The 22481-nt window shown below is 49.3% G+C and overlaps 1 protein-coding gene across 12 annotated transcripts in view; it reads left to right on the top strand.

Moving 5' to 3' along the window:
* The window catches only part of PLEKHA6 (pleckstrin homology domain containing A6), a 162083-nt gene that overhangs the window by 49939 nt on the left and 89663 nt on the right, over nt 1–22481 (top strand). The window contains exon 1 of one of the 12 annotated variants that reach the window (XM_074384986.1): nt 3357–21766. The exons of the other annotated variants lie outside the window; for them this stretch is intronic. The gene's annotated coding sequence lies outside the window, so the exon portion shown is untranslated. Of the gene's footprint in view, nt 1–3356; nt 21767–22481 lie in introns of those variants that run through there. 12 annotated transcript variants of the gene reach the window in all.

Raw genomic sequence — 22481 nt, forward strand, 5'->3', positions numbered from 1 at the left:
GGCCTGGGCTGTCTCTTGCCCTTGAGGCAGGCCCCCTGAGGCCTTGGTCTAGAGAGCCAGGTGGCTGTGCCTCCTCTCCAGGAGCTTGTGGTCCCCTGGGGCCTGGCACAGCTGCTCGCCCATCTGCCCGTGCAGATCAGAGATAGAAATCTGGAGTTAGATGATTGGACACCACAATCTGCATGGACAGAGAGGGAAGCCTACTTGCAAGGTGCCAATCAACCACGGGGCTCCCAGTGTGCTTTGGGGCCTCAGCGGGCCAGAAACTCCAGGCCAAGAGGGGATCCCAGAAGGCACCCGTTGGCATCAAGGCTCATTTGCCCTGTGCTAGCTCCTTATCGCTGTCTACTTCCTGTACCTCTTCACGTGCTGTGCACTAGAGACACAAGACATCCTGTGGGTCTGAGAGGGAGACAGAGAGGAGTGGAGCTGAGGATAAATCGGGAGCGAGGTCTCAGCGCCAGGTGGGTCGGGGAGGTAGGAAGGACAGACAAGCAGAAAGCCCTGGTCCTGCTTTCTTGGGCATTAAATGAGGAAGAATGGTGCACAGTGAATGAAATGAAATGCTGTATTTCTGTTTCACTGGGTTTGCGCCTGTTACATCCTTGAGCTACTTCTTTTGCTGGGAGTTTGGCCTTGTGACTCAAGCATGTGAGCAGAGAGTGGCAGGGTTTCTATCCCAGGAGGAGGAGGAAGGGGTGGAGAGAGACTGGGGAGAGGCTGAAACCCAAGTAGCTGCTTTGTCCATGATTTCCTACTACAGAGGCTGCTGTACTGAGCGGGCTTCTGCCTGGACCACCCCTGCCTAAGTGCGGAGCCCCAGGGTTTGGGCAGTAAGCAGATCCTCACCTCATTTGGATCATGTAGGAAGGAGGGAGCCAGAGTAAGGATGATGAAAGGCAGTGAATGCTGAATGAGGTCAAGTCCTAGTGCTGAGCTCCATGCTGGCACACAGAAGGCACTCATGAGACATACATGGAATGAATGAATGAATGAACCAACCAAGGAGAAGGAAAAAGGGGTTTGGTTACATGTATCCTCTGACTCTTAATTCTCTAGCTTGATCCTTAGCAGTTGGGTTTAGGGCTTGGACAGCTAAAGTTATTTGCTAGAAACGTGTTGTGAGTGGGGGTAAGGCTCGATGATCTGTCACCTGGAGCACTGCTCTGTGAATTCATCAGGCTTTTGGTTCTCCTCTTTCTCTTTTGTCTTAATGCCTCTGTGGTGCTCACTTGGGTAGGGGGTGGCATGGACAGGGGAAGCCACGCAAGGCTTGTTAGAATGAGAGTTGGAAGACCCTGCAGACTCAGCATCTGTGCTGAGTCTACAGAGTTGCAAATATGGGTCTCTGTTGTCTCTGTTTCTTTGCCAGTGCTTTGCACATAGTGGGCACTGATAGAACATTTGATGAGCTATGGCGTCGCTGTATATTGGCACAGGCAGAAGGGAGAAGCTTTCTTCTCCTGGCTGGATTGTGTGTAAGGGACAGGGGAGGTGAGTATCTACTTGTGCCCTCTCTTCTCCACAAACTGAAGGGCACAGTTGGAGCCAGGCTCTGTTTCAGCTGGCAGAAGGGGGCATAGAACTGGAGCTGCCCTTGGCCGTGGGGAAAGTTGGCCACAGCGGGACTGGACACGTGGAGTGCTCAGAGCCTGCCTCACAAAGCAGCTTAGGAGAAAATTAAGTGGAATCAAGCCAGGGGAAGCATGGCTCACTGTGCTGGACGCATTAGGGAGGGGGTTGGGCAGGATGAGGAATGGGGCTCACTGTTGGCACAGGGACTCTGCCCCTTTTGTGTTCAGCCCAGCCTACATGTTAATGGAAACCCAGCAATGCTTGGCATTGGCAGCCTGGAAATGGCTGCTACTACCTTTCCCCATGCTGCCCTTCCACCCCTTCTTCACCTGGGCCCTAAGATCTTTGCAGGACTAAGTGACCTTGTGACAGGCAAAGCAGAGTCTTGCACCATGGCCTCCTGGGTTTGCTCACAGGCTACTCTAAGAAACCACCAATAAGGAACTTTCTCAGGGCTCAGGGTCCTGAGCACCTTTAGAAGTTTCTAATAGGGGGCCGGACACAGTGGCTCATGCCTGTAATCCCAGCACGTTGGGAGGCTGAGTCGTGTGGATCACGAGGTCAGAAGTTCAAGACCAGCCTGGCCAAGATGGTGAAACTCCATCTCTACTAAGAATACAAAAAATTTTGCTGGGCACAGTGGTAGGCACCTATAATCAGCTACTCAGGAGGCTGAGGCAAGAGAATCCCTGGAACCCGGGGGCAGAGGTTGCAGTGAGCCAAGATCATGCCACTATACTTCACAGCCTAGGTGACAGAGTAAGACTCTGTCTTAAAAAAAAAAAAAAGTCTCTAATAGGATTTTGTCTTCCAGATATGAAAGAAAACCCATCCAGATCTTATAGAGAAACCGAAACCCTGTGAGGCAGGGACTTGCCTATAGTAACGTGCGTGCTGAGGGGCTCACCAAGTAGGCAGCTGGGCATTCGGGCTGCCAGTCCTGGGGCCTGAGCTCTCAATGTTTCTGAGCATGAAGATCTCATGTGGTGCCCATTGGTTCTTTGTCAAAGCAGAGGTTTATTGATGTGAGGTTTTTGCTAGGGCAACCAATTTGTCCCAGTGTGCTTGAGACTCCTGACCTGAGCACTGAAAGTCCTGGACAGACAGACAGTTGGCCACCATGTCCCTATGGATTCTCCCCCTGCCAGCCCTCTAAACCCAGTTTGCATTTCTCTTTATTGTGTTAATTGCAGGAAACATTTCTTCGTGGCATTTGTTTTCTATGGGCTGACCTCAGAGAGCTGAACTTGCAGATAACTGGGAAAAAATGTCACCTACCCAAGGTGACTGATACAAGCCTTTCTGATCTCTCAGGAGCTCTTAAGACAATCCAAATAGCTGCACCTCTCTAAATGCAGTTGAGGTAACCGAAGCACAGCGTGGAGGTGGCTCCCGCCTCTCCCTTGCTGAGCGCTCTGATCAAATTCTACATTTCTGCATCTCTGCTCTCCTAAGTAACTCCAGTATTATCTGATCTCCAGTCTCCTTTACCCAACACAGTCTGTAAGCCAAAGGATGAAGACACAAACAGGTGACACCATAGCCTTTCAATACATGGAGAAACTGAAGTCTATGGAAGGTTTAGGAAGCAGTTGGCCTCAGGTGAGATAAAAGCAGCATGCTCAGAGTCGACTTCCAGTTCAGCACCTTTAGACATAAAGCCTTCAGCTTTTGTGACTTCTGGAATAGTCTCTCCACTTTCACTCATTTCTTCTGAATTGTATCTCTCCCAGTTAAGACTCAACCTCGGAGAAAACTGTTTCTAAGTTCTCTTTTTTTTTTTTTTTTTTTTTTTTTTTGAGACGGAGTTTCGCTCTTGTTACCCAGGCTGGAGTGCAATGGCGCGACTCGGCTCACCGCAACCTCCGCCTCCTGGGTTCAGGCAATTCTCCTGCCTCAGCCTCCTGAGTAGCTGGGATTATAGGCATGCGCCACCACACCCAGCTAGTTTTTTTTTTTTTATATTTTTAGTAGAGACGGGGTTTCACCATGTTGACCAGGATGGTCTCGATCTCTCGACCTCGTGATCCACCCGCCTCAGCCTCCCAAAGTGCTGGGATTACAGGCTTGAGCCACCGCGCCCGGCTTCTAAGTTCTCTTTATTTGCTTCCTTTCCTTGTCTTATTGATGGTGAGACATTTCTGTCTCAGCTTGAGCCGCCTCTCTGATGAGGACCATAAAGTAGCCAGAGCTGGAGTTTCCTATTGCCCAGCCCTGCCCTTCCTGTCCTATCCCATAAAGGAGTTATTCATTGAGGCCGCTTTCTTTATCCTATTTATACATCTTTCCAGCACGTCTTTGTCCCCAGTGACAAACTCATTCTATCCTCTACTTCAGCCTTTAAGATACACAAATTTCCTTCCATCTTCAAAATCCCTTCACAATCCATAGGCCTGACTCTTACCAGCCATTCCTGGCAATCAAAGTCAGAGCAAAGAACTGCCCTTTGCAGGGCTGGCCTGTGGGTTGCAGCGGGACTCTGGGTTGTGGACTCCAGAGAGGGCTCCTGACTTCCTTGTGCAGCTGAAATACAACCCCACTGGCTGGACTTTTATTGTACCTCATCACAGCTAGGAGTGACTCATGCAGACTCAGGCAGAACCTGGGGGCCCAGGGCAGAAGTGTGACTTCAGGTCTCACTCAGCGCTCGTCAGAACATCCATTCAGTATGCTTGTAATTAGAATTGGGTGATCTCACGGTTGAACGGTACTGGGCTAACTTGGTTAAGAGCACAGCTCTGGAGTCAGTCTGCTCAGGCCCTTGCCAAGTCCTGCCACTCCATCCTCAAGCAGGATATTTTACCTGATTTTGCCTCAGGTTCCTCATCCTAAGAGAGAGGTCGTAACAATAACCATCTCAAAAGGTTGTGAAGATCAAACGAGTTGCATTTAGAATTATGCCTCTCCTAAGTATACACTCAATAAATAGCTATTATTATAATACTAGGTAGCTTATGCCCTCTGCCATTTAGCTCTCTAGTAAGCTGTTCATTCATTTGACAAATACATACTGAGCACCTACTATGCACCAGGAACACAAGTATAACCTTGTTGAAGCCTTCCGGTGACACGGGCAGTTTATAATGCCCTCCAATTTCACATGAGCTTGCTTTCTTCCTAAATGTCCATTTGGCTGTGACAGCAGTTGAGAAGTCATCACTTTGGTCCCATCTAGCTCTCAGTGATTCTAGTCTGCATGCTGAGGGGTAAAGGCCACTGGCCTTGGGCACCGGAGGACCTGAATTCCATTGATGATTCAGCTGGTAACCCTCTGGGAGCTGTTGGACACGTTGCTTCATGTTTTTTGAGCCTCAGTGTCTCCATTCTACCTTGAGGGTGCTGCAGAGATAAGATGAGATAACAATGCAAAAATCCTATTAAATGTCAGGTACTAGGATTGAGCAACCAGAAGGCAGTCCTTGGGAGGGTGCACCATCTAAGTGCAGAGGCGGGCCTCCCCCCCCTCCCCCCCACAAGGGTCTGAAGATAACTCACATGAGTGAAAACTCCTGGAGGGCACTGAGTGTCAGACCTAGCACAGTGCGCTGTGGCATGTAGTAGATACACAGTTAATGCCTGCCACACAGCTGTAGACCCTTAGTAAATGTTTGTCAAATGCATAAATGTGACATGAATGGCTCCGACCAATGTAAAAGCAGGGAAGGCATTAAGTTCCAAGGAAATGCAAAACAAAGGGAAGGTCAGGTTTGGACGTGTTCTATCTGGGAGGCCTTCCTAGAGGAGATGACTTAGATTTAGGATGGGAAGACCTTGCATCCATAAAATGACACTCCATGCAATAGGAAGGGCATTTGCAACATGTGTAGGGCCAGTTAGCTTGTTTGGGGTGGAAGAGTGGTCCCCAGAATAAAAGGAGTAGGATAGAAGTTTACATGGGCAGTAGCCACAGTAGGGTTTTCAGAGAGTACATGCTTGGCTGTGGGAATGTGAGGAGCATGTTTGAGAAGTGTGATTGTGTTTGGAGTGGACCACAGGAGGCCCATTATCTGCTGTCTGCCCATTAAGGAAAGAATCCCAGTGGCAGATAGCTCTGGATAATAGTGACAGTGGCTGACGCTCTGGGGGCCTGGGACTGCCTGGGACCACCTGCTAAGCAGCCAGCTTCTATCGTCCACTAACAGCACTTTGAAGGTGGTGAAATCTGGATGGCACCAGTCTGCTGTGTGACCCCACTGGCTTCCCAAGTCACGGCGGGGAGCTAGTGGGGCTCATTAAGAGTCCTGGAAACTTCTGTGGAGTGTAAAGCAAGGGCACAGAGAACTTCCAGAGGATGTAGGGCCGCTGGGACTAAAGCCATCCAGTTTAGAGCCTTGAGGTGTATAGATCATCATTTCTTCTTTCCTCCTTTTCTTTTCTTTCTTTCTTTCTTTCTTTTTTTTTTTTTTTGAGACAGAGTTTCACTCTTGTTGCCCAGGCTGGAGTACGATGGTGAGATCTTGGCTCACCACAACCTCCACCTCCTGGGTTCAAGCGATTCTCCTGCTTCAGCCTCCCAAGTAGCTGGGATTACAGGTGCCCACCACTACGGCCAGCTACTTTGTTGTATTTTTAGTAGAGACGGGGTTTCTGCATGTTTGTCAGGCTGGTCTCAAACTCCCGACCTTAGGTGATCCACCCGCTTCAGCCTCCCAAAGAGCTGGGATTACAGGCGTGAGCCACTGAGCCTAGCCCTTCTCTCCCTTTGAACAAGAAGTCTGGGCACACATAGGTGCTCATCGTTAGTGTATGAAATTGGGCAGCATGAGACTAAAGGGGTGTGTGTAGGGAGGTGGGCTCGGACAGACCTGAGGTCCTGTGCAAGCTCTGCCGCCTGCTGTGTGACTTTAAGAAAGCTTTATAACCTCTCTTTTGTCATATATGAGAAGTCAGAGTAACAAAGGCTTTTGCCAGAGGGTTAATTTGAGGACTAGCTAAAGTGTAGAGAATGGTGGCGACATAGCACGTGGCAAAGTGCTCCATCAGTAAGTGATGCTGGTTTATTAGTTTCTTCTTCTTCTTTTTTTTTTTTTTTTGAGACGGAGTTTCGCTCTTGTTACCCAGGCTGGAGTGCAATGGCGCGATCTCGGCTCACCGCAACCTCCGCTTCCTGGGTTCAGGCAATTCTCCTGCCTCAGCCTCCTAAGTAGCTGGGATTACAGGCACGAGCCACCACGCCCAGCTAGTTTTTTGTATTTTTTTAGTAGAGACGGGGTTTCACCATGTTGACCAGGATGGTCTCCATCTCTTGACCTCGTGATCCACCCGCCTCGGCCTCCCAAAGTGCTGGGATTACAGGCTTGAGCCACCGCGCCCGGCCAGTTTCTTCTTCTTAATATTGTTTAGCCTCCTGCTAAGGGAGAGAAGACGAGCAGGCCCTGCCAGAGCCCCGGGAGCAGCTCCTGGGCCTACCTTTCCTGACTCAGCAGCAGGCTGGGCCCACTCGGGCTGCACTGCCCTAAGCACTGGGGCTGCCAGGCTGTGAGCTGCCCTCTTCTCCTCTGTACCCTGGCAGACACACAGCAGACATGTATTAAATGCTTGTTGAATGGAAGATGCATTTGACATGGTCCTTGTTCTTTCAGGTTCACAGTCTAGCAGGGGAGACACACTTGTAAATAAAGAAGGAAGAAAAAGGAGATGAGATGTGTAGACTGCTTTGCAAACACGGAGGGAGGAAGGCTGCCTGGGCAGGAGTAAACAGCGGCTGCAGGGTCAGGTTTAGGTCGAAGCTTAAAGTGTGGGAAGCGTTGGGTGGAAGGGATGAGGCTCCCGCAGAACACGCGGCACACGCAGGCTGAGCCGCAGGAGGAAGCATGTGTGCCGGAACCAGATCAGCAGAGGCAGAGGCTGGAGCACAGAGCGCACTGCAGGGGCCAGTGGGGGAGGCTGGAAGGTGGACCAGCTTGTGAAGAGCCTTGACAGCTCTACACAGGGGACTGCACTTAATCCTTTAAAAGTTATAAGCAGACATGGGGCACAATCAATTTACTTCCTTTCCTCTCCTTGCTCCCATCCTTATGGTCATGTACAGATGAGTTGAGGATCAGAGAGGCTGTGGCCTGCCTGAGGGTACACAGCATATTAGCTGTGAGGTCAGAGGGAGAGTCCAGTGCCTTTGCCTTTGGCTTCCCCTAAGTGGTGCTTCATGTAGTGGACTGTCCTGACGATGTTGCTTGACTCCCTCTACCATCCTTGTGGGCAGCCATGGCCTCTGGGTAACACTATTCCATATTCCGACCCGAAAACAGCAGCCTTCTCCTTTTAAAGAGCCCAGTGTGATTGAGCATGGACCTCCTGCTTCACCATCCGCCCCCTTCTTTGGCTCAAAGAAGAAGCCACAAGCCCCCATGGAAGTAGCCTCCTGCTTCATTTCCAGGTGCCTGGCTGCCTGGCATGCACCAGGCTTGGCTTGAGAACATGTTTTACAAAAAAGATGAGGCCGGCTTTGCAGAATGTAATGGCATTATTCTGGGTTTTTTTGGGGAAAACTAAGAACCCCTCTGCCCTGCTCCTCATCCTACACACACATACTCTGGAGATGCATCTCCAAGAGTGTGCCGGCCAACCCCGGTGCCCCATGCACAGGAGGCCGCCACGGAGCATGTGGAGGGGGCGGTTGATGCATGAACAATAGCCATGTGGGGAGAGATAGGGGACCCAGCACTTTCCAGAAAAGAAGGAGGAGCTGTGGGGCGCCACAGGAGCTCAGTATAAATAGGGCTGACCAGAAAGTCTCCCTATCTCTCTGCCCCAGGGAAATTCCAGAGAGAAGCTAAGTTGCCAAGTTATGGTTTCTAGTTGTTTCTCTGAGTCACGCAGGCACCAAGCCTGCTCAGAGCCCCTTCCTGTAGAAGCCACTCCTCCCTCCCACCCACAGGCTCCGGGGGAGGGCATGGCTCCTTCTTCAGGCCACTGCTGGCACTGGCTCCCCACCTGAGAAGCACCCCCCCATGCTCACCCCATTTCAGGGGTTGGGAGTCAAGTGGAGGGGTCTACCCAGTGTACACCGCATGCTGCCATCCTCCCAAATCTGCCTCCGTCCCCTAAGACAGCACCGAGCCTCCACTGAATGGGTGGACATGGAGGCATGAAGACGGGTGGAGCGTAGCATTCCCCCAGGGAAGGGGCGGCTGGTTCTTCGTTCCCTTCCTTTGCGGTAGGAAAGGAGAGAATACAGACATGGGGCAGCAGTGCCTTAAGTCCTGTGGCTTCCTGGCCCCTTGGTGGTTGAAAAGCCAACTCTGCTACTCGTGCTCTCTAGTGACATCCCGGATAGATTCTAGGAGGACAGCCTGCTCCATTTGTCCCATTTAGAATTAGACCCGCCGGCGGTGGTGTGCCGTGGTTCAGCTGCACTGGCTTGAGACGACCATGCGCTCCTGGGCCCCGCTCACCCTTTTCCTCCCTCCCGCCTCTTCCCTGCCTGCCCTGTCCCTTTCTCCCTGCTTTCTTTCCTCCCTCTTTGTGTGTCCCTTCTGCTCTCCCTTTCTTCGCTTTCTTCCCCAAATATTTATTGAGAAATGTTTATATGCCAGATACTAGGAATGCAAAGATGAGTAAGACACGGCCACTGCCTTCAAGGAACGTGGAGTGCTGTCGGGGAGACAGACACGCACACAAATGACTGCAATGCAGGGCGACAGGTGTGACTCAGAAGTACCTGAGTCTGACCTACAAAGTGCACAGGAGGGAGGGCGGCTCCTGGTGGGTGGGGACCAGGATGTACGGGGACTGGAAGTGCCTACTAGCTCCAAAAGAAGCCTGCCTTAACGGGACCCTCCCTCGCTTACGTTCACACAGTCGTGACATGAGCAAGTCTCTTAATGTCTCCTGATCTCAATTTCCTCAGTTATTAAAAAAAAAAAAAAAAAAAGTATGTTTGGAGCTTACCACAGAACGAGGAGATATGAAAAGTCATGGGTTGTGCCTAGTATGAGGAGATAGTTAGCCAGCTCTCATTTGTAAGGACAGTGAACAGGACACTGGAACTTTTGGAGGCTGACAGCCTGCTCCTCCTTCTGCGTCCTGTGTTATGAAATGTTCCGTAGCACAGGAAAGGACTGTGGGCGCCTCGCAGGGAAAGGAGAGTGAATCCACAGTTACAGCCCACTCCTGTCTTCGCTCTCCGCTTTCCTTCCCACCACAAGTATCCACTGGGTTGATGTGCACAGTGTCAGCTCTGGAGATGAACCGAGTACCTTGTTTTCAGGGGACTTTGCATGGGTATCCAGATAGGAAGGAAGCAAGGACAGACTGGGAGAGCTAGGGATCGCCGGAACTTGGAGACAGAGGTTACCTGACTCTCTGTTCTCCCATTGACCGGAACAGAAACTTTCCCTCTCTTCACTGTGGGCTCACTCACAGGGTGGCCTCTGGCAAGCCATGGGTCTCTCTGGGCTGTAAAACCAGACTCTTCCCCTCCTAACATGTCTGGGCCATGGAGAAAATGAAATGAGACATGCTCGGAAAGAACCCGTGTCTTCTAGAATAAAGGGTGTGGGAGAGATGTAATATCATCTAGTCAGGTTTATACTGTTCAAATGAATCGAATACTTAATGCATTATATGGTTATGAGTCCTGTTAACCAAGTTTATTATCGCCAGCTATTGTAGTAGAAAGCTCTGGACTTTGTAGTGGGAACCTGGAGGTATTGTTTCCTGAATTAGAGCCACTTGAAAATTAAATTGCTTGGATTTGAAGTGAATGCCTACGAGACCATCCCTGTGAAGCCACCCCTCTCGCTGACAAGGCCAACTTCTCAGTGGCCAAAACTTCATAGGGCCAGCCTTCCCCGTCTATGCGAGAAGTTGGCTGCAAGGTGAAACAGACGCTATAGTCCAGTGGTTCCAAGTCCAGACTTGGGAGGCAGAGTTCAAATCCTGGCCCTGCTACTTCTTCTTCTTTTTATTTTTATTTTTTTGAGATGGTGTCTTTCTCTGTCAGGCTGAAGTGCAGTGGAGCAATCTCAGCTCACTGCAACCTCGGCCTCCCGGGTTCAAGTGCTTCTTCTGCCTCAGGCTCCCTAGTAGCTGGGACTACAGGCACGCACCACCACACCCAGCTAATTTTTGTATTTTTAGTAGAGATGGGGTTTCACCACGTTGGCCAGGCTAGTCTCGAACTCCTGACCTCGTGATTGGCCCACCTCAGTCTTTCAAAGTGCTGGGATTACAATCGTGAGCCACTGTACCTGGTCCTGCTACTTTTTAGCTGTGTGGCAACTTAACCTCTCTGTGGTTCGGCTTCCTCACTTGCACAGCAGGGGTAATAATAGTACTGACCCCGCTGAATTGTAACTGAGTCAGTTTAAAGCACTTGATCCTGTGCTCGGGGATCCTCTACCTGCTCTGGCCAGCCACTCATCCTCCAGTCACCTCTGTCTCCTTCTCTAAAGCCAGGACAGACACCTGTGAAATCTCCTAAGCACTGGGAACTGAACTCTAAGAACACACTGTCTTTGGAGAAACACTTCGTAGCTTCTCCCACGTAGCGACTTTCAGCTTTTCCCCCCGCGCTACAGAAGGATATTTACCTTGTAAGCAAAGATACCCATGTATGCACGTGTACCCCACATGCACTCCTGTGTGTGTAAGTGTATGAAATAACACTTGTATATAGCACCTGTGTCAAGAACTTTTCCAAGGGCTCCACGAATATTAATGAACACAGTCCTCACAACAGCGATATGAGGCGGATACTGTTATCAGCCTCATTTTAAATTGAAGAAATGGAAGCATGGAAAGACTAAGCGGCTGAGTCAGGATTCTGATACTGTGTGTGTGTTTTAACGAAAGGATCCCAAAATAATACTTATTCAAGTGCAGTATACACTATGTTCTATTCTGTTCCATCAAATTTTAAAAATGCATTTCTCCTATGTGCCAATTTGGATTATGTTTTACTAATTTGGGCTCCCAACCCACTGATGACTCCAAAGCCACAGTTTGAAAGACAGGGTGGTAAGAGGAAACCTTCGGAGGAGAAAGAAATGGCAGATTTCCTCTGTGTGGCCTGTGTTCAAAGGTGAGTGAAGCTCTAGCCGGGAGTGTTGGTGGGGCTCTGAGATGGATGAGAAGGTGCCTCCTGTTTTCAGATGTGAGGTTTCTAAAGAAAATAGGCCCAGACCCTCAGAGCTGGCTGAGGAGGCGAAGGCTGCAGGTGGGGCCAGGCTTGCATTCCTGGTTGGGCAGATTCTGCTGATAAACTTTCAGAAGAGGCCTGGCTGCCGGCACATCACTGCTTGTTTTCCAGAGTGACATCAGGAAATGCCTTGTAAGCTGGAGCCCCTGCTGGAGCTGGGACCCAGGGCTGCTTGCTGTGCCTGGGGCCTCTTTAGGCCTGGACTGGTATTCTATCAGCAGTACCCTATGCTTACCTTTTTGGTTTAACTTTTTGAGACATTTTTATATTTACCAAGTTATTTTATGCTCAGAAGAGCTGAATTTGGTAAGTGTCGGTTCCATTCCATTCTGCAGGTGGGGAAAAGAGACCGAGCGAGGCTCGGTGACTTGGTCCAGGCTGGAGGAGACTGGAAGGCACCTCCAGACATCCAGTTCTAGTTATCTCTGCTGCAGATGGGGCGGTAGATTGTGTGATTAGCCTTGGAGACGTTTAAGGGGTAGATATGAAGAGGAGGCCACTTTACCTGTCTGGGGTTTGTCATCTGGCTCCTCTGTTCTGCAGCTCCAGTTGCCCCTGGTGAAATACAGTAGGGTTGATCGAGGCCCTCCCTGGGATATCCTAACTCGAGGCCAAAGGAAAGAGGAATGAGCTGATATCTCTGTTGATTCCCTGGTGGGAAATGGGTTTAAATAGGTATGTTGGATATCTGTCTTGAGTGCTCCAGTGGGGAATGGGCTTACATTCCAGTCGGCCACATAAAAGTTAAATCAAAGACTGGGAGGCCAGAGAAGATGGAAACCGAGGGAAACTGTGAACTTTTAGAAGGACCTCCCTCTCTGTGGAATAAGTTAGCTGAGTCAGTGTGCCAGTGAGCGGGGAGGCGGGGCAAGCTCAGCTCTGGAGGTTCTGCCAGCTCTGGGTGGCGCTGAGCGAAACTTACCCCTGCATACCCTGCACTGGCACTGGGAACTAGGGGTTGGGTACCCCGGGCGGGACTCACCCGTTGAAAGCATTTCTCCCATGTCCCTATTCTGAGCAGCCTGCAGCTGTCTTTCCCGGCAGCTGTCTCCCTGAGCCTACTTGGGTTTCTTGTGGGCACAGGGAGTGCTCTGACACCCACTCTCCACATCCTGTATCGAGAAAGCCAGGTTCTTACCCAACCAGGGCCTCTCCTCCCCTCATCAGTCCTGGTGTTTCTTTTAATAGTTTAAAAAGTTAGCAAAATATTTTTCAGAGCTTCAGTTGCTCCTGAAAAATTCTAGCTTCCTCCCACTGGGAGTGAGCCTTCAAAGATCATTTATCCATTGATCAACGAGAAAATATTTACTGAGCGGGAGCCACTTCACGCATTGCATTACGTGTATCCTGAGACTCCACAGTCTGGCCCCCAAATACCCGTCCAGCTTCATTTGGTTATGAGGCATAATCGAGCTCATAAATAGGAAGCATTCCCACAGTGTCCATAGTAAACACACAGTAAATGTTTCTAGAATTATCGTGACTTCCCAACAAGCGCCTTGACCTAGTCCAGGGACCCCAGCCATCTCCAGTCTCCTTCCTGTGACTCCCTCTGGAACGCCCAGCCTCCTCCTCTCATGCTGTGTCTCCATGCTGTGGCCTCCCCTGGGGGCCTCTCCGGCTCCCCACCCAGCGCTGTCCTCATCCCAGGCTGCCTCTGACGGGAGGAGGGTTTTGTTGGTTTGCTTTTGTCAGTATCCACTCTCTAGGTTAGGGTTTCCTTGAGGGCAGGGCCCACCTCTCTGTTCAGTCTCTAGCACTGTCATGCTCAGGACATGTCTAAGGAATGACTGGCTAACCTATGCCTACAGCTTCACGGCGGAGGGGGTTATCTGTGGGTTGGGGGTGCTTAACTGAGGCTTTCTGGAAGAGGTGGCATTTGAGCTCAGCCTTAACATGGTGTCCACCTTCCTTCCCCTGGGAGATTTGGATTTAACAGGCATCTGGGGGAGAGGGAAGGGGAAAGCTGCAGCCCGAGCAGGAATGCCTAAGGGTCTTTCGGGGAAATATTGCAAAACTCAGGTTGAACTAGAAAACTTCCACATGGAGCCGTAGAAGATGACGTTTGAAAGATGAGTGGGGACGTGCTGCTGTGGGCCAAGCCCTGGGGGTAGACCCTTCTGTAGCAGGCAGGGGAGGGATGACCACTGAGGACTTCTGAGCAGGAGAGTCACATGATGAAAACAGCCATTAAGCCGTAGTCAATGGAGGGCAAATTGGCTTTCATTTTAAAGCCCAAGGACAGAGTCCTAAATGTCCTCTTATCACCCATTTCAATTGCTTCTTGGTATCTAACCTAAATCAGTCCTGCTGTAATCAAAGTCCAGTTCATCTCGCAGGAGTTGGAAAACTGTTGGAAAGGACTGTGGTTCTCCTATTTCTGCCAGAGAGAACCCAGATATCGTGTTGTGGAGCAAGAGTGTGGGCCAGGGTTCCAAGCCAAGCTGGCAGAGCTCTGGGGCACGTGAGGGCACTGAGGCCTGTGTCGATAACTCTAGGGGTTGGGTTTAGAGCCACTGAAGCCCCCGCGGAATGAGAACCCCAGGACCCGTCCCTGAGGTACTATTCCCTCCTCCCCAATACCGGCATACATGCTGTCCCTGTGAAAAGCTTGTCGGCTTCCATACCAGCATCTCTACTGCCCTGCGCCATTGTGGAGGTAAGAGATGAGGTGGATAAAGGTCTCTGAGGCAGGGAGATAAGAGCCTAGAAGAAAAACAAGCTTGATTCAGGGAAGGGCACAGGAGAAGAAGTTAAGGAGAGTTCTCCTATTTTCTTTCTTTCTTTTTTTCTTTTTTTTAAGAGATGGAGTTTCACCATCTTGGCCAGGGTGGTCTTGAACTTCTGACCTCGTGATCCATCCGCCTCAGCCTCCCAAAGTGCTGGTATTACAGGCACGTGCCACCGTGCCCAGCTGGTTCTACTATTTTCACCCCAGCTTGGTTGGAGTACCCAGCTGACACCTGAGAGCAAGGTCTGCCAGGAGCTACAGAGGCAACAGGTGTCTGTCTGTTCCCCTCCAGTCTCCTGGTTAGACCATCCCCAGGCGAGGGGGAGTGGTGGCCAGTTAGGGTCAATCTTGTCCTTCCAAGGTCTTTCTCTGCATTTGCTGTTGGCCAGTTACTCCATTGTCTTCTGAAGGAGTATTGGATGGAATTCCAAAGACCTCGGTCTCTAAAGAAGAAAGCTTTTCTTGAACAGGGAATTTATTTCTCCCCTGGGCTCACAGGGCGAGTGGAACATTCCATTTAAAGGGTGAAACAGGAACAGGTGAGCTACAGTGCAGACAGCAAGACCGAGACACAGGTAGGGGGAGTGGCTGCGCCACTCACTCTGCCCACCTCTGTCTCTGCCATCTTCTTATCAACCTCTTGCTTCCTGTGCCCTAATCCCAAAACGTTAGGATGGCAGGATGTGGCTGTGGGACTCCTGAAGAAGCCAGGTAAGAGGGCATCCCTCAGAAGACCTTGTCCCTCCCCATCTGGGGACCCTCACTTTCCCACCCACCAGTGCTGCTGTGTCCCACAATTCTGAGGGCACCATTCATATTGTGCTATATGGGAATAGTACCCCCTGGGGTTGTGCGGAGGCCAGGAAGTCTGTGCCAGCAGATAAGTAGGAGGGCAGAATCAGACACTTTTCTGTGTTCTAGGCAAACAATAGAGACCTTTCCAGGAAGCTCAGGGGAGGGAGCTGCCTGTAAGAAGATCCCCTGGTGGATGCTCTGTGGGGTGGCTTGAATGGGTTTCTGCGTTTGCTGCTGCTTGCTTAATTAGACACCTACATGGTGCTCTCTGCTAATGACCATGTCTCCCAGGGAGATGACAGATAGATGGGTAGCTGCGAATGTCAGGTGAAGGTCTCCAGGACAGCCACCTGAGGATGGGGGAATGGAGGTGGAGCATCATGTGATTTCCATGGGCTAATCTGGAATATAGACTGTCAAAGAGAGCATTTTCTCCCCAGGACTGGGAAAAGAAGCAGTAGTCTCAAAGTCTGATTCTGTCTTCAATAGTAAAGTCTTGTGTGAGCTCTGAACTCCTGGCTGTGGTTTGTGCTCTTGAGAAATGGGGAGGTCATCCCTATATCCAGGGAGTCACCGAGGCCAGATGAGCCCAGGAATGTGCATGTTTCTGGTGGCAGGCATCCCGGAGTGGAGGACAACCAGGTGTCTTTCCAGCACGCTGTATGTTAGGTTGAAAAGATGAGCCACGTGGGGAGGCCTGACTGCTGTGTGGAGTGCGTCAGTAAGATGGTGAACTACAACTGGACAGATGTGTCAGGAACCATCCTGGGATTTGGAGCTGAGCTTTGGAAATGGGCTAAGGGCTGGGCAAAGCGGCTCACACTTGTAATCTCAGTGCTTTGATAAGCTGAGGTGGAGGAACGTTTTAGGCCAGGAGTCAAGACTGGCCTGGGTAACATAAGGCAACTGTGTTAAGAAAGGGAGAAAAAGTAAGGAAGGAAGCGGGGGAGGGAGAGAGGAAGAAAGAAAGGAGGAAGGGAGATTAAAGAAAAGGACATAAAGAAAGAGAAAGAGAAAAAGGGAGAGAAAAAGAGAGAAAAAGAAAGAAAGAAAGAAGAAATGAGGGGAGACAGGGCACGGTGGCTCACGCCTGTAATCCCAGCACTTTGGGAGGAGAAGGTGGGTGGATCATGAGGTCAGGAGTTCAAGACCAGCCTGACCAACATGGTGAAACCCTGGCTATACTAAAAATACAAAAATCAGCTGGGCACGGTGGTGCATGCCTGTAATCCCAGCTACTCAGGAGGCTGAGGCAGGAGAATTGCTTGAACCTGGGACACCCAGCCTGGGCGACAAAGTGAGGCTTCGTCTCAAAAAAAAAATAAATAAATAAAAAGAAAAGGAAGTGGGCTAACGGCCTTGGTGCAAATGCTCCGGCGCTTCTCAGGGAGTGCACTGGAAGCAAATTGATTTCTGCTGATGACTCGGGAAGTGGCTGCATTTTGGCGTTTGTGATTCTTCTGTGCCTGCCCCCAGCACTCTCTAGCCCGTCTTTGTAGAACCAGGATTGTTGGGTTATAGGCAAAGAGGCCTTGTGGTCCTCACCTGGGTGAGCCAGCCAAATATTACCAAAAGCAGAGCTGCATAGAAAAGGTGCCAGGACCCAGGTAAATGTGTTCATGCTGCCCAAACAATGCCATGCTTCATGGGCTCCTGAGCACCCCAGCCCTGTGGTAAGGCCTGGAGCCAGGCCCAAGCAAGGGCAGGTTGTAGGAAAGCACAGGCCTGTGTGCCGCTTGTGAGTCAGAAAGGTGCCACTCTGCCCTTGAGTGTTTCTGGGATGCTTTGAATGGTCTTTGCTCTTGTTTCCACCATCCCAGGAAGGCCTGAACACCTCCAGGGGGTGGAATCTGGAAAGGGACTGTAGGATTGCTGGGTGCTGTTTATCTCTCCCATGCTGCTGATGGGAATGATGAAAATAAGCGTTTCTGCACATTTCGGGGACAGAGTGAGGTCGGCAGAGATGATCGGCTATCATGGAAACCTGGGACTACAGGGGAAAGACTGCGTTTTGAAGCTGAGCAGACGTAACTGCATTTTGGCTGTGTCACTGGCTAGCTGTGTGGTGCTGGACAAGTTAGCTAACTCTTCTCACCATGAGTTGCTTGTGCTGTAAGATGGGAATACCACCACCCATCTGCAGAGTTCCTGTGGGAATTCAGTGAGACAATATGTATAAAGTGTCTATCCAGCCCTGGCTCAAGTGTTAGGCACTAGTGTTTGGTCAGGGAGCACCAACTTAATGCCTATAGTAGGAAGGGTAAGAAATGGGCTGAGACCAGAGGAAACACTTTGGCTCGAGGGATTCAGTCTAGATCTTAGGATGCATTTTCTGAGTTTAAGGATTTAGGGCCCACGTGGCCATGGGTGATTGTGAAGTTTCCTCCTCTAAAGAAATAAAATGATCCCCTTTAGAGCGTAACCTTAGGGCTTTCATGTTGGGAAGTAGGAAGACAAACTATATTCAGTTTCCTTCAATAAACATTTTTGAGCAAAGGTACTTTCAGTTCCAAAGAGTTGATGATTTTGGGTGTTTAAACACCCTTTGAACATCTTGGAAGAAAGAAGTATTTGAAAACTGTATTATATTTGGCAGTTATCATTCGTATTTTTGTTACACACTCAAGAAGCCCTAATCTGCTTAGTTCTGTAAGTAGAAACAATGAGTAGAAGCAGAACTTTCTATCAGCACTCTTCAACAGTGGAGCAGGCTACCTTCCAAAGGAGTGTGCTGTCCCCGCGAGAGTGTGAGCGGCCTAGGGATAGTCATCTTTCATAGTTGGTGCAGCGGCCTCTTCCTGCACCAGGTGGGAGGGCAGACTGCTTGATGCTGAGATCCCTCCAAAATGTGGGAGGCTCTGATTCTGGGATCACCAAAATCTCCCAGCTGAGGATAAGGGGTTTCCCTACACCGTATGCTAATGCTCTAGAGATTGGAATTAGGGCAAGTTCCTTCCCCCAACCCGTACCACCACCGGAGGCCTTCTTCCCGACTTCCTTCTCTAAAGCAGAGCCTCTTTTCTCTCCCTAAATGTCCTTTACTATGATTTCCCCCCAAAGTCTTTGAGTTTTTGTGCACTCTTGCCCTGCTGCATGTCTCAGAACCAGCTTTTATTGTAGGTGAGTCTTTGCCCTGTGTTTCTAATCGTCTGTAGCAGGATAAGCGGTTGACAATCAAGCAACTATTTATTGCATGCCTGCTATGCACAAGGCACTGGTATAGGAGCCGAGAGGGAAGGCAAGGAATTGCAATAGTTAGTCCAATCCTTAAAGAGCTTCAGTTTCTCTTTTGGAAAGACTTTTTTGGAGTAAAAAGTCAGTTGAGGGTCAAGGTTGCATATGTAAATAACAGTTGAGTGGTAAAGACAGTAGCAGGAGAAGGGGAAGGGGAGGGAGTTACAGATGGCCAGCAGTAGGCTGAGGTGCTTTGGTGAACTGGGCCAGTGGATTTCAGACCCGACTGCTGTTGGGATGAAAGACTGAGATAGGAGAGTCAAAGTTGACCTGGCAGTTATAAGCCTTTTTAACCCGGAGAGTTAACGTTGACATTGACAGAAGCAAGAGTGAACTTAGATGGAGAGCCCCTTCATAATTGATTTTTTTAAAACCATGCATGCATAGTAGTCAAACAACACAGGAAAGTATTCAGTGAAAGTCCCTCTCTTGATCCCTCTCTGATCTACGCCCAGTCCCCTCCTTGGAGATGGTCACTGTTACTAGTGCCTACTGTGTCCTTCCTGAGATGCTGTAAGCCAGGGGTCGGCCAACTGTGACCCATGGGCAAAATCCAGCCACTACCTAATTTTGCATGACTCTTGAGCTAAGAATGGTGTTTATATTTGGTGCTGAAAAAAAAATCAAAAGGAGAATGATATTTTGTGATGCATGAAAATTACATGAAATTCAAATTGTAGTGTCTATGATTAGAGTTTTACTGAGACATAGCCACACTCATTTATTTATCTATGCTTTTTCATGTCTGCTCATTTGTTTACTTATGGTGGCTGCTTTTGCACTATGATGGTATTGCTGAGTACAACAGGGACTTACAAAGCTAAAAATACCTATCTAACCCTTTACATAAAAAGTTTGCTGACTCCTGCTCTAGGTAAATATAGTCACATTGGTAGTTGTTAATATAAACGATTTGTTAGTCCAAAAGTATCATACTAAATTGATACTATCTTCATTGACCATATCTTGGACAGTTCCTTCTCAATACAGTCACCCATTACTTAATGTCGGGGATACATTCTGAGAAGTACATTTTTAGGCAAGTTTGTTGTCATGCGAACATGACAGTATACTTACACAAACCTAGACGGTTTAGCCTACTACGCACCTAGGCTTCATGGTATAGCCTATTGCTTAAAGCTGTACAGCATACTACTGTACTGAATACTGTAGGCAACTGTAACACAATAGTGTGTGTGTATCTAAACATAGAAAAGGTACAGTAAGGCCACACACGGTGGCTCACACCTGTAATCCTACCACTTTGGGAGGCTGAGGCAGGCAGATCACGAGGTCAGGAGTTCAAGACCAGCCTGACCAACATGGTGAAACTCCATCTCTACTAAAAATACGAAAATTAGCCAGGTGTGGTGGCAGGCACCTGTAATCCCAGCTACTCAGGAGTCTGAGGCAGGAGAATTGCTTGAACCGGGAGGTGGAGTTTGCAGTGAGCCGAGATTGCACCACTGCACTCCAGCCTGGGTGACAGAGTGAGACTCCATTTCAAAAGAAAAGAAAAGAAAAATCACTTTTTGTGTATGTGGTCCATCATTGACTGAAATGACCTTATGCAGCATATGATTGCACTATGAAATCATTAGTCAGTGGTGGTCAACCTTAATTTGATTGTAGACATGCAGAGTTTAAGGTGCAGGCTGGTTACCCACAGGACAATGCTCAGTAGGTGGTTTGGCTCATGGGACTGAAGCTTGGAACCTGGAGGTTAAGATGTGAGGACACCTGTAGGGAGTCTTCAGTGTGAATCTGTCTATGATATCAGCCTGCAGGTCAAAGATTTCCCTTAACAGAAATGAAGCATTACATGCTGAGCACGGTACGAAGTAAACTACGGATGTTAATAGAGTGACAGAAAGACAGTGAATGAGAAACATGAAACCAGCCCCCGAAGGAACAGTAAATACTACAGGCAGTTTAGAATTACCTTCTTGAATCAGCTGGTAACTGGAGTTAATGTGGAGTGGTGAGCAGAGTGGGAAGAGCAACGGGCATTTACTGAGTGCCTGCCACGTGCCTGCTGCTGCATACACGTTACCTTTTTACTGTGACTCAGGTAGGATCCTTAGCCTCATTTTACAGATGAGGAAATAGAAGCTCAGAAAGGTTAAGTGATTTTTTTTTCTTGCAATCAGTGATCCAAGTGAGTATCTAGTTGTATTAAAGCACGATTCCAACTGACCTTGACTGATTGATTGATTAATTGACAAGGTCTCGCTCTGTCACACAGGCTGGAGTGCAATGGCATGATCATAGGATCATAGCTCATGGGAGCCTCGAACTTCTAGCCTGAAGCAGTCCTCCCAAAGTGCTTCGATTATAGGCATGAACCACTGCTGGCTTTTAAGCCTCTTATTTCCCTTCTACCATCCAAGATGCTGATCGGGCTGGGAGTCACTCCCTGGCTTTGCCAAGCCATTTCATCATTCTGGCCTCAGCTCTCTCATCTGCAAAATGAGGGATTTGTTATCACAATTGCTACAGTCCCTTCCTAGTCTCACCTGGCCTGATTCTATTATGCATGGAAACGTAAGAGTCAGGGGTGCGCCGTAAGAATGTTATGCAGAAAATTGAGAGAGATGAGGAAGGCGAATTTAGCAATTTATATATGTCAGACCCAGTTATCTGGAATCAGATCCTTAGGAGAATATTCCCTAATAGGAAGGAACAGTCTAAAAATCTCTGCTCCCAAGCTGCAAACTTGCCTGTTGCCCTTATTGCCAGGATCCTGAGTGCCACTTAATCATCTGGACTTGAGCTGCTGGAGGGGTTGGGGCTGGGAGAGACTGTGGACGTACCTGGCAAGTCTCTCTCCCCATGCCTGCACCTCTGGGCTCAGCTCGGCTGGGCTTGCTGGGCTTAGGGTTTCAGGAAGAGCTGCAGCTAGAGGGCTGTCTGATGTTTCCAAGGAGCAGGAGGGGTGGGGAGCGAGGGGAATGCGAGGGCGGGTAAGCCACCAGACCCGAGAAACTGGGGGTGTGAGTGTGTTTATATAGGACTCGGCCAACCTGCAGTTTCAGATTTCAGAGCCAGCTTTACTGGGAGACTTTCTCTAGGTTTTCAGTTAGCACTGGAGCAAGGAGAGAGCTGACACCAGAGTCTTCCTGGAAGGCTAGAGGAATCCTGGAATCCCGGGCTCTCTCCCTGTTTCCTTCCTTCTCATGGGCGTTGCATCGGCCACCCTTGGCAGTTTTCTCTGATCAGAAGTATTGCTTCACTACTTCTCAGTCGGCAGTCTGCGTCTCCCAGTTGGGTCCTGACATCCAGCATAGAAGGTAAAATCTAGGGTCCTGGGGATCTCCACTAGGAAGAACTGGGTCCAGCCAAACTTTCAGTCGAGAGGACCCCGGAGAAAAACACACATGTTGGGCAAAGAGGAATACTTCACAGTAAGGCAGATATGAATGAGTGTGTGTAAGTGAGAGTGAGTGTGTGACTGTGTGTGTGGTGCAGGTACTTCTGTTAACAGTTGGGACGCAAATCTTCTTTTACCTCTTCTTCCTTCATTTATCCCCTCTTTCTCTGCTAGCAAATAAGAATATTGCATAAATGTTCATCTTCCTCAAGGTCTCTCATCAAAAAGTTAAAGAAAGTGTCTAATTTCTAGAAGGTGGCTTGTTCCTCCGTTGGGGTCTGCAGAGAGAATTTAGGGACGTAAGTGCAGACCCATGTGTATCCAGAGGACTGATGCCCCTAGAGTAAGCCCTGGATTTCGTAGGTGCTTAGACCACTTCTTTCTTTTTAAATTTTAGATGGTCGTGGGCGGGGTACGCTTGCAGGTTCATTACATGGATATATTGCATAACGCTGAGATTTGGGTCCCTGTCGAATTGGTCACCCAAATAGTGAACATAGTACCCAATACGTTGGTTTTCAACCCCTGTCCCCATCTTTTCCTCTCCCATTTTGGAGTCGCCAGTGTTTATCTACTGTGGTTATCTTTATGTCCTGGAACATTTCTGATAAAGCTACCTGTAAGCCCTGTAGCTG

Source organism: Saimiri boliviensis, chromosome 14 (assembly GCF_048565385.1).
Source record: "Saimiri boliviensis isolate mSaiBol1 chromosome 14, mSaiBol1.pri, whole genome shotgun sequence".
Lineage (NCBI taxonomy): Eukaryota > Metazoa > Chordata > Mammalia > Primates > Cebidae > Saimiri > Saimiri boliviensis.